Source organism: Halichoerus grypus, chromosome 8 (genome assembly GCF_964656455.1).
Source record: "Halichoerus grypus chromosome 8, mHalGry1.hap1.1, whole genome shotgun sequence".
Lineage (NCBI taxonomy): Eukaryota > Metazoa > Chordata > Mammalia > Carnivora > Phocidae > Halichoerus > Halichoerus grypus.
The window spans coordinates 120,420,122-120,430,819 of record NC_135719.1 but is presented as its reverse complement, the minus strand read 5'-3'; the positions used below and the strand labels follow the sequence as shown (position 1 = coordinate 120,430,819).

General features: G+C 44.9%; 1 long non-coding RNA gene across 1 annotated transcript; it reads left to right on the top strand.

The window, feature by feature from the left end:
* The first annotated feature begins 745 nt into the window (after positions 1–745).
* Positions 746–6,780, top strand: LOC144382793 (uncharacterized). The gene is made up of 2 exons (XR_013450195.1): positions 746–1,073; positions 6,343–6,780. It is a non-coding gene; the product is annotated as an uncharacterized LOC144382793 (long non-coding RNA).
* The last annotated feature ends 3,918 nt before the right edge of the window (positions 6,781–10,698 follow it).

The window sequence follows — 10,698 nt, the reverse complement described above, 5'->3', positions numbered from 1 at the left end:
GAGAGAGAGCATAAGAGGGGGGAGGGTCAGAGGGAGAAGCAGACTCCCCGCTGAGCAGGGAGCCCTGTGCAGGACTCGATCCCGGGACTCCAGGATCATGACCTGAGCTGAAGGCAGTCGCTTAACCAACTGAGCCACCCAGGCGCCCAAGCATGCAACTCTTGATCTTGGAGGGTCATGAGTTCAAGCCCCATGCTGGGTGTAGAGCTTATTTTTTTAAAAATGCTTCAGTGTTCATTCTTTTTTAAGGTTTATTTATTTATTTATTTATTTGAAAGGGAGAGACGGGGTGGGGAGAGGAAGAGGAAGAGAGAGAGAGAATCTTAAGCAGGCTCCATGCCCAACACAGAGCTGGATGTGGGGCTCAATCTCACAACCATGAGATCATGACCTGAGCCAAAATCAAGAGTCAGATGCTTAACTGCCTGAGCTGGTCAGGCACCCCAAGTTTTATTTTAACTTAACAGCTTTGTTGGGATATAATTGACATATAATATATTGTACATATTTAGAAAATACAATTTGGTTATAAATTTTGATATATGTATACACCCATGAAACTATCTTCACAATCCAGCTTTCTTTTGATAGTGTTTGTATGGTATGTCTTTTCCTATTGTTTCACTTTTAATGTATCTATATCTTTATATTTAAAGTGGACTTCTAAGGGTGCCTGGCTAGCTCAGTTAGAAGAGCACACAACTTTTGATCTCAGGGTTGTAAGTTTGACCCCCACATTGGGTGTAGAGATTACTAAAATAAGTAAATAAATAAATAAACTTAAAGAAACAATAAAGTGGATTTCTTCCTCTTTTTCAATAAAATGACAATCTCTGCCTTTTAAGTGGAATATTTAGACTATTTTACTTAATGTAAATATCAATACATTTGGGGTTAAATGTATCATTTTACTACATGTCTTCTACTTTTCTTTTTCTTTCTTTTCTTTTCTTTTTTTTTAAGTAGGTTCCATACCCATCTTGGAGCCCAGTGTGGGGCTTGAACTCAAGACCCTGAGATCAAGATCTGAGCTGAGATCAAGAGTGGAACACTTAACCTACTGAGCCACCCAGGTGCCCCTTCTTTTTTATTACTTTTTTTAAGATTTTATTTTTAAGTAATCTCTACCCCAGTGTGGGGCTTGAATTTACAACCCTGAGATCAAGATTTTCATGCTCTACCGACTGAACGAGCCAGGCACCCCTGTTTTCTACTTTTCTTTGTTCATTTTCCTGCCTTCTTTCTGATTATTTTTATGAATCAATAGTATCTCCACTGTTGCCTCAATAGCTCTATGTTTTTGCTTCATTCTGGGAATTCTCACAGCTCTTAGCTTATCCATAAAAGAAATCCAGTAAGTTGAATTACAGTTTATAAGTGAATCTTTGCCAAGGTGTTGATGACTGATGATATGTTGATGATGACCTATCCAGGTGACATATTTGCACTTGAGACATAGTTTCACCCCTTCCTGAAGTGACCAGTAAGGAAAGTTTTCTGATCCAATAAGCCAAGTTCTGTGGGCTTATTCGACAAGTACATAGCCACTTAACCACGGGTTATGAGAGGTGCCAGGACCTTCCTCTCCTGGTTGTTGTGAAGATTAAATGAGATAATGCATTAATTCAACATACATTGATTGAGCACACACTATATAGCAGTCACAGCTCTAGATAACTAAGGTACATCAAAGAACAAAACAGGCAAAAATCTCCAACTTCATAGAGCTTATGTGATAGTAAAGGAGGACTTAGAATAAACATACAATCTCTGGTATGTTCCATGATACTCTGTGCTATGTTAGAAACATAAAGCAAGTAAGGAGATTTCGAATGTTGGGAGGTTCAATTTTCTTTCTTTTTTTTTTTTTTTAAAGATTTTACTTATTTATTTGACAGAGAGAGACACAGCGAGAGAGGGAACACAAGCAGGGGGAGTGGGAGAGGGAGAAGCAGGCTTCCCGTGGAGCAGAGAGCCCGATGCCGGGCTTAATGCAGGGCTCGATCCAGGACCCCGGGACCATGACCTGAGCCAAAGGCAGACGCTCAACGACTGAGCCACCCAGGCGCCCTGGGAGGTTCATTTTCAACCAGGGTGGTTATAGAAGGCCTCACTGAGAAGAGGATGCCTTAGTAAAGATTAAGGAGGTGGGGGAGTGAGTCACGCAGGCCTCTAGAGTGAGAGGGTTCCAGCCAGAGGGAACAGCAAGTGTAACGACCCTGAGGCAGGGGGACAACTGGTGTTTGCGGAGTAAGGAGGCCCCTGTGGCTGTTGTAGGGCGGGGGAGGAGTGGTGGCAGATGAGGTCGGACTGCACAGGCCTTGCGGTCCGCAGGAAGGGTTTCGGCCTTCGCTCCGAGTGAGATGGAGCCACTAGAGCATTTTGTGCAAGGGAATGACAAGAACCGGTTGACATTTTAACAGAATCCCCTGTGTGTGCCGCCACGGGGAGAAGAAACCAAGGGGCCAGGTCTGAAATGGGAAGACCAGCTGGGAGACCGTAGCGACAATCCCAGCTAGAGGAGCGTATCAAGCATGAGTGCAAAGTGACTGGCCCAGCAGGGACCTCAGGCAGGGACTCAGTCAGGACTGGCTTGGTTTCCAGGAGCAGAAACCCATTCACTCTGTCACAAGTTAAAATAATCAGGTCCAGGGGCGTCTGGCTGGCTCATTCAGTGGAGTCTGCAACTCTTGATCTTGGGGTTATGTGTTTAAGCCCCATGTTGGGTGCAGAGATTACTTAAAAATAAAAAATCTTTTTTAAATGGGCATTAAAGAGGGCACGTACTGCATGGAGCACTGGGTGTTATACGCAAACAATGAATCATGGAACACTACATCAAAAACTAATGATGTAGGGACGCCTGGGTGGCTCAGTCGGTTAAGCGTCTGCCTTCGGCTCAGGTCATGATCCCAGTGTCCTGGGATCGAGCCCCACATTGGGCTCCCTGCTCAGCGGGGAGCCTGCTTCTCCCTCTGCCTCTGCCTCTCTCTCCCTGTCTCTCATGAATAAATAAATAAAATCTTAAAAAAAAACCCTAATGATGTAATTTATGGTGATTAACATAAAAAAAAAAAGTCAGATCCAGGGGCATCTGGCTGGTTCAGTCGGTGCAGCATGAAACTCTTGATCTCGGGATTATAAGTTTGAGCCCACGCTGGGTTTAGAGATTACTTAAATAAATAAATCTTTAATAGGGGTGCCTGGGTGGCTCAGTCAGTTAAGCATCGGACTCCTGATTTCGGCTCAGGTTATGATCTCAGGGTTGTGAGATCAAGCCCCGGGTCAGGGTCTGCACTCAGCGTGGAGCCTGCTTCAGATTCTCTTCCTCGGGGTGCCTGTGTGGTTTAGTCGGTTGAGGGTCCCATTCTTGGTTTCAGGTCAGGTGGTGATCTCGGGGTTGAGAGTCAGGGTTGTGGGAATGAGCTCCCCACTCAGCAGACTCTGCATCCCCTTTCCCTCTCCTTCTGCCCCTCCCCCTGCTCGGGTGTGCTCTCTCTCTCTCAAATAAATAAATATATATTTTTAAGATTTTATTTATTTATTTGACAGAGAGAGAGAGAGAGCACAAGCAGGGGAGCGGGAGAAGGAGAAGCAGGCTCCCCACTGAGCAGGGAGCCCAATGCGGGGCTTGATCCCGGGACCCTGGGATCATGACCTGAGCTAAAGGCAGTTGCTTAACCAACTGAGCCACCCAGGTGCCTCAATAAATAAATCTTAAAAAAAAAAAAGATTCTCTCCCTCTACGCCCCCCCCCCCACCGCCACTAATGAGCAAGCATGCTCTCTCTCTCTCTCTCTCTCAAAAAAAAAGGGGGGGGGGTGGTCAGGTCCAGAGGGTGGTTAAAAGCACAGAAGGGAATCTGGATTTGGGAACCCGCTAGTAAGTTGGTGAACTGCAGGCTCCCCCCCGCCAGTAGGTCTCAGTGGTCAGTTGTCTCTCACCTGCTCTCACTCTTTCTGTGCCTGATCAGGACAGGGCTGAAGAGGAGCTGTCCTTCCCTGGTCTCCAAGGATGGTGTCCCCTCCCCTTTTAACTGGCCTGACTTCCCATTATTGACTAGACAAAAGCAGCTCCTGACAGGCCCAAGTCTCAGCCTCTCACAAAGTCCTCTATCCAGTTCTATTATTAAGAATGATAAAAATATTTTCCATTTATGTCCGTGTTTCATAGTTTTTAAAGCTGGAAAATAGCATTATTTAGGGCAGAAAGCATTATGGTTAAGATGTGGTTCTGGAACCCAATGCTTGGAGCTGGAATCCTGGTTCCACCACTTATTAGCTCTGTGACCTTGGGAAAGTTATGTGACCTCATTTATAAAAGCCGTTTCATGTGTTTGCTTGAATCGTTAGTCCATGCACAGTATAAAACTCAGAAGACAAAAGGATATACAATAACCATAATTTCCTCCCACCCCTGTCTCCTAAGTCATCAGTCTCCACATGGGAGTTAACTAACTACAGTGATCACTTTCTTACTTAACCTTTTGGAGCCTCAATTTCCTTTTCTGTAAAATGGGAATAGTGACACTTGCCAGCTTCCCACCCAAAGCTTTTATAGAGATCAAATGAAAGAATACGTGCAGAAGTGCTTCATCAGGGAGTGGCAGAGGCTACACAAATGGAAGGAGCCAGTGACTCTTGAACTCAGGTCACACCTTTCAATAGCCGGAGTTCATCAGATTGTCCTCATTGATCCCAAGTCTGGACTTTGTTAAGATAAAACAAACTGATTCACGGAGTCTCTCATAATTTTTGAATTGTCAAAATCCTACCTGTCTTTCAAATCCCAGCTCAGGCGTCGCCTGTTCTGAGAGGCTTTCCCTAGTTCCTTATGCAGACCCCTCACCCCAATTCAGATGTACTTGCTGTCTCTTTGGGACCCACAGAATCTCCTTGTAGATCTTTCTCTGCTGTGAGAGGTGTTTCCCTTGTTTGCTGACATACTGTAAGGCAGCCCTGTGCGGTGGGTCAGCAAAGCTTGGATTCTGGCATCACTTCCCATGGGCTGTGTGACCTCTAAACCTCAGTCCCCTCATCCGTAGATTTTGGTTAATAGCCACCTCTAAAGGGGCGCCTGGGTGGCTCAGATGGTTAAGCATCTGCCTTCAGCTTAGGTCATGATCCCAGGATCCTGGGATTGAGCCCCATGTTGGGCTCCCAGCTCAGCGGGAGTCTGCTTCTCCCTCTCCCTCTGCCTCTCCCCCTGCTTGTGCTCTCTCTGTCTCTCTGTCTCGCTCTCTCAATAAATAAATAAATAAATCTTAAAAAAAAAAAAAACACCTCTAAGGCAGCAGTTGTCAGATGTTTTGATCTCAGGACCCACAAAGAACTTTATTTATGCAGGTTATAGCTGAATAATTATTTATCCGAAAATTTACTCTATTATTATAGCTATATTTTTATTTATCCATATGTATCATATTAAAAATTAAAACTGAGAAATTAAAACATATTTATTTATTCCTTTAAATATAACAATAGCCAACCCCTTGCATGTTAACAATGTTATTTTTAATTTTAAAAGTTATTTGTGCTTTCCAAAACAAAAATATTTATGAGAACGATGTTCTTTTACATTTTTGCAAATCTTTTTAATAGAAGATAGCTAGATTCTCATTATTTATTCTATATTCAATCTGCTGAGATACGTACTTTTGGTTGAAGTATATGAAGACAATCCAACCTCATGCAGATATGCAGTTGGAAAAGGCAGGAGTATTAGAGTGGCCTTTTCAAATGATCGTGGATATTCTTCTTTGATATTATACCAAAAATCAGCAAGTGGGAATTTCTTAAAGGTCAACTGCAAAGTGCAACCTGAAACTACCCAAAAATCTTTTCATATTCTGTCCCATTGAAATCCATGGGTCTATCTTGTACTTTAAGTGGATCTTTTACCCATGCACGATCTTGCAATTCCGTGCATTTGTCATTTGGAAAGTATTGTTTTATTGCAAATCTTCTAAAAGGTGATACATTTGTTATCAACATAAAAAAAAATCACATGGCTAATACCACCAATTTCATCAGAAAAGCCTTTAAGCATCAGGAAGCTGTCAAGTTCACAGGGGCAGATACAAGTTTTCCAAAATTCTTACTGTTGTTCTCTTTGAAGTGGCAGGCTCATTTTGTTTATTTTTGAGAAAATGTCTGCCAAATATCCAAATATGAATACCATGATTGTCTGTCAGACTCTCTTTCGAGTCAAAATGATGCTCCATGAAAAAGGTGGCTAATTGGGGTCACAACTCAAAAGCACAGGTACTTTTCCTTGAGACAGCTACTGTACTTCGGAAGGCAATCACAGTGCTTTCTGTGTGCTTCTCATTTTGTCACACAGAATGGTCAAAAGCCAGGCACTCAGGGGGAGATTTAACAAAATAATAATTCTTACTGCCTCGTCGGGGACACTCCTCAGCGAAACCGGACTCCGCAAATGTGTGGTGGCGAGAAAGCCACGACCCTTCGTAGACTTCGGCACCGCTGCCTTGCCTCCTGCTAACACATCAGCGTCTCGGGCCCACCATTGCTTTCGTACCATCGGTGCAAATGTCCATACAGTGAAGAAGGCAAGTAACATCTTAGTAGTAGTATGCAAATGGTCCTAATCTTGAGGGATCCCCTGCAAGGGTCTTGGGGATCCCCCAGAGGCCAGCAGACTACACTTTGAGAGACACTGCTCTGGGGTTGTTGTAAGGATCAGACAAAATAATGTATGTAAAGCAGTCGGCATGGTGCCTGGCACATTCTAAGGGCTTAATAAATACAAGTGATTCTATTTATTATTCAGAATGATTTCACATATTTTATCTCACAGTGACCTCTCTGTCCCTACCATATCTAGCTCAGTCGGCCTGCGTGGTATGAGTTCACTGGGTTATACTTATGTAGGAGCTTCTCAAGGGCATGCATCTATAACCCAGAGGTTTGCCTAGTGTCCACCTTATTTAAATGAATAAATTAGTGAGTCAAGGTCTAGATGCCAATTTCCTATGCTGAGTGTCTGCGATGGAGTGACTTTTCAGCCGGTCACTGTACTGATAAGGTCAATGCTGAGGAGCAGGGGAGAGGGCTAGGCAGCAAAGTAGGGGAGATAATTTAAGGAAAAGACTGGTTACAAGGTGTGGGCATGGCTCAGGGAGACCAATAAGGAATGGTAGAGCCCCAAGATCTAATAAGAGGGACCGGTGGCGAGAACAACCTAAATCAACCAGAACTGTAGCTTTAAGGGTGGGCCACCTGGCAGAAGCTGCGGCCTTAGGGAGAGGAACACAGCTAAGGACAAACTGTGGACTAGCAAGGAGGGAGGCAAATACCCCGACATCTCTCTTCTCTCTTCCTGCCCTCTGATCTGGTTGTGCCCCTACTGGCCAAGCCATTGGGAATTTGGAGGGCAAGGGAACCCAGGGCATGGAGCAGGAAGGAGACAGGTGGAGAGTAAAGCTGAAGGGGCAAATGCAGAATATCAATCAGAAGTGTGATGCACTCGTTGCAAATAATGAACTAGATGTGCACAGAGCAACACGGATGGGTCTGAAAATATAGGACTGAGAGTAAAACCTAAGAAACAGAATGAGATCCACAGCACGATGCTATTTACGTCATTTTAAAAATGCATACAAGCTGGGGCGCCTGGCTGGCGCGGTCAGTACAGCATGCGACTCTTGATTTCAGGATCCTGAGTTCGAGCCCCACGCTGGGCACAGAGATTACTCTAAAAGATGCATACAATCTAATATATATATATGTAATTATACATGTATCATATATTAATAAAATGATACATAATAGCATAAAATACCTGGGAATCATGTAAGTGGAAGATATATATGCCCCGTACACCGGAAATGAGAGCACATTCCTGAGAGAAACTAAAGAACAAAACAAGTAGTGTGATATGCCCTGTTCATGGACTGAAAGAATCAGTATTGTGAAGACATCAGGGTTCCTCAAAATCAGTGCAATAGATTCAACGCAATCCTAAGCAAAGACCCATCAGGACAGCTGATTCTAAAAGTTATACAGAAATGTAAAGAACCGGGGCACCAGGGTGGCTCAGTCAGTTAAGCGGCTGCCTTCAGCTCAGGTCAGGGTCCCAGGGTCCTGGGATCAAGCCCGCTCAAGGGGAGCCTGCTTCTCCCTCTGCCTCTGTTCCTCCCCTGCTCGTGCTCACGCTCAGTCTCGTGCTCTCTCTCAAATAAATAAATAAAATCTTTTAAAAAATGCAGAGGACCAATAATAGCCAAAAAACATCTTTAAAAAGAAGAAAAACAATAGAACTCCACACTGCCTGATTTGAAGACTTATGATAAGACTATGATGATCAAGACAGTGTGGTATTGGCAGACTACACAAATACATAACAGGAGAGTCCAGAAGCAGATCCATGCAAAATATAGTTCATTGATTTTGAAAAAGACATCAAGGCAATTCAGTGGGTACAAGAAAGTTTTATCAACAAAGCATTCTGGAACAACAAGTTACTCTTTTTTTTTTTTTTTTTAAGATTTTTTATTTATTTATTTGACAGAGAGAGACAGCGAGACAGGGAACACAAGCAGGGGGAGTGGGAGAGGGAGAAGCAGGCTTCCCGCCGAGCAGGGAGCCCAATGCGGGGCTTGATCCCAGGACCCTGGGACCATGACCCCAGCCGAAAGCAGACACTCAACGACTGAGCCACCCAGGCGCCCCCAACAACAAGTTACTCTTATAGAAAACAATGAACCTTGACCCCTATCTCCTACCATACACAAAAGTTAGTTCAAAATGTATCGCAAACCTAAACATAAAAGCCAAAACTCTAAAGCTCCTGCATGAAAACGTAGGAGACCATCTTCACAAGCTTGGAGGAGGCAAGTTATTTTTTAGATGGGGTACAGAAAGCAATAACCCTAAAAGAAAAAAATTGATAAATTTCTCCCTCTTTCTAGAAGAGTCCCTGAGTCTCCCTCCATGGCTGGCACGCCTCCTCTGCATCTTGAGGTGTTGACATTCCCCACATGCCCCATGCAGAGCCCCCAGCCCTCCACTCCCACTGTTACCGTGTTTCCCCAAACTGAGGGCCTTTGGGGATCATTCATGCAACTTTGCCCCGATCTACTCAACATTTTCCTTTAAAGCAACTCACGCGCTTTCACTTAAACTTGCCCTACCTTCTTTAGCTGTGTCATAAACCATCATTGCTGTGAAGTCCCTAGTTTGATAGGCGTGTCGTTTTTCTCTATTTCATATTAAAATAAATCCTTAACTATTAAAGATTTTTGAAAATATGTGAATAACCTAAAATTATTTCATGTACTGCATTTTTTACATGTTCTTGGGAATATGGGTGTAAGGGTGTGTGAGCATGTATGTGTGCATCTGAAGGTGTGTGTGAGTACGTGTGCCTGTGTGAGCGTGTGTATGACTATGTGTGTGAGGGTGTGGTAGGTGAGTGTAGGTGTGTGGGGGTGTATGTGTGAGTGTGCGTCAATATGCAGGTGCATATCTGAACGTGCTGCTGTGTTCCTGAGTGTGCCTGGAGGTGTAGGGCTGTGGGGGTTAGGTGGGATGAGTTGGAGGAAGACTAGACAATCCACATAATGACGAGTCCTGGTGGGGGGTGACCACCTCCCCCTGCCCCCCAGCAACGAGCCCCACTCACCGGGAGCCATGCAGGGCAGAGAAAAGGCATGTGGCCAGCAGCCCCTCCAGTCACTTCCCTGTTTGTTATCCACAGGCCCTTGGAGGAGGAGGGAAGAGTGTCCTTGGCCAAGGGAGCACCTGGTTACAGCCAGCATCCTGGTAACCATCACCAGGGACTGAGAGTACTTCTGGGAACAGCAGGAGCCAGCAGGCGGGGGCAGATTCTCTGTTGCTATATTTATAGGTCTGGATTTAGCTCAGGACCTTGAGACAAGGGACTGAGCTCCCAAGGTTTCAATATGTTCATCCCCCTGCCAACCTTGTGCAAGGGATATCTTTCAGGAGTTCAGAGAGGTTAGGTAAATTGCCTAAGGTCACACAGCTAGGATATTCAGAACCAGAGCAGGACCCAAGTCTTCTGGCTCTAAGGTCAAGGTTTTTTCCACTATGGTGCAGGTCCACTTCCTGGACATGAGAAGCAAGAACGGCAAGTGTCTCCTGATTTCACTGTGGCTGTTTTCATATGGGTCAGCCCGCATGGTCTTGGCTAAGCAGTTCTTTGGCACATTTCCATCCGGGTACAGAAAACCCATGCGGGGGATGATACTCCACACAGCTCCCTGCGCACCAGGGCAGTGACCAAACAGACCTAACTTAGCTTGAGGGGCTGGGGCAGGTCCTGGTTGAGGGTGAGGGTCTCCAGGGAAGGGCAGGGGCAGCCAGAGCACTGGGGACACTTAAAGTGGGGGCAAGCTCAGGACTGGGACTAATTACCAAGCAGAATAGAAGCACGTCAATACTCAAATAATTCTGGCACATTCTGGCTGTATGTCAGCCTTATGCAAAAGGATTTCTGTACTTTGACTCTTCTCAGAGGTGGAAGATGAGGCGGTTCCTCTTTCCCTTCCTCCGTCCTCCACTCCCTTGCATTATAGACTGAGCCCTTTAGTGCTAGGGAGCACAATGCTAGAAACAAAAGATATTAAAATTTGGATCTCTGCCTATGCCCCAGGAGCTCCTGTTCTCCTTTTCTAAGAGATATGCTCTCAGAAAGCCAGCCCCAATCCTAGGC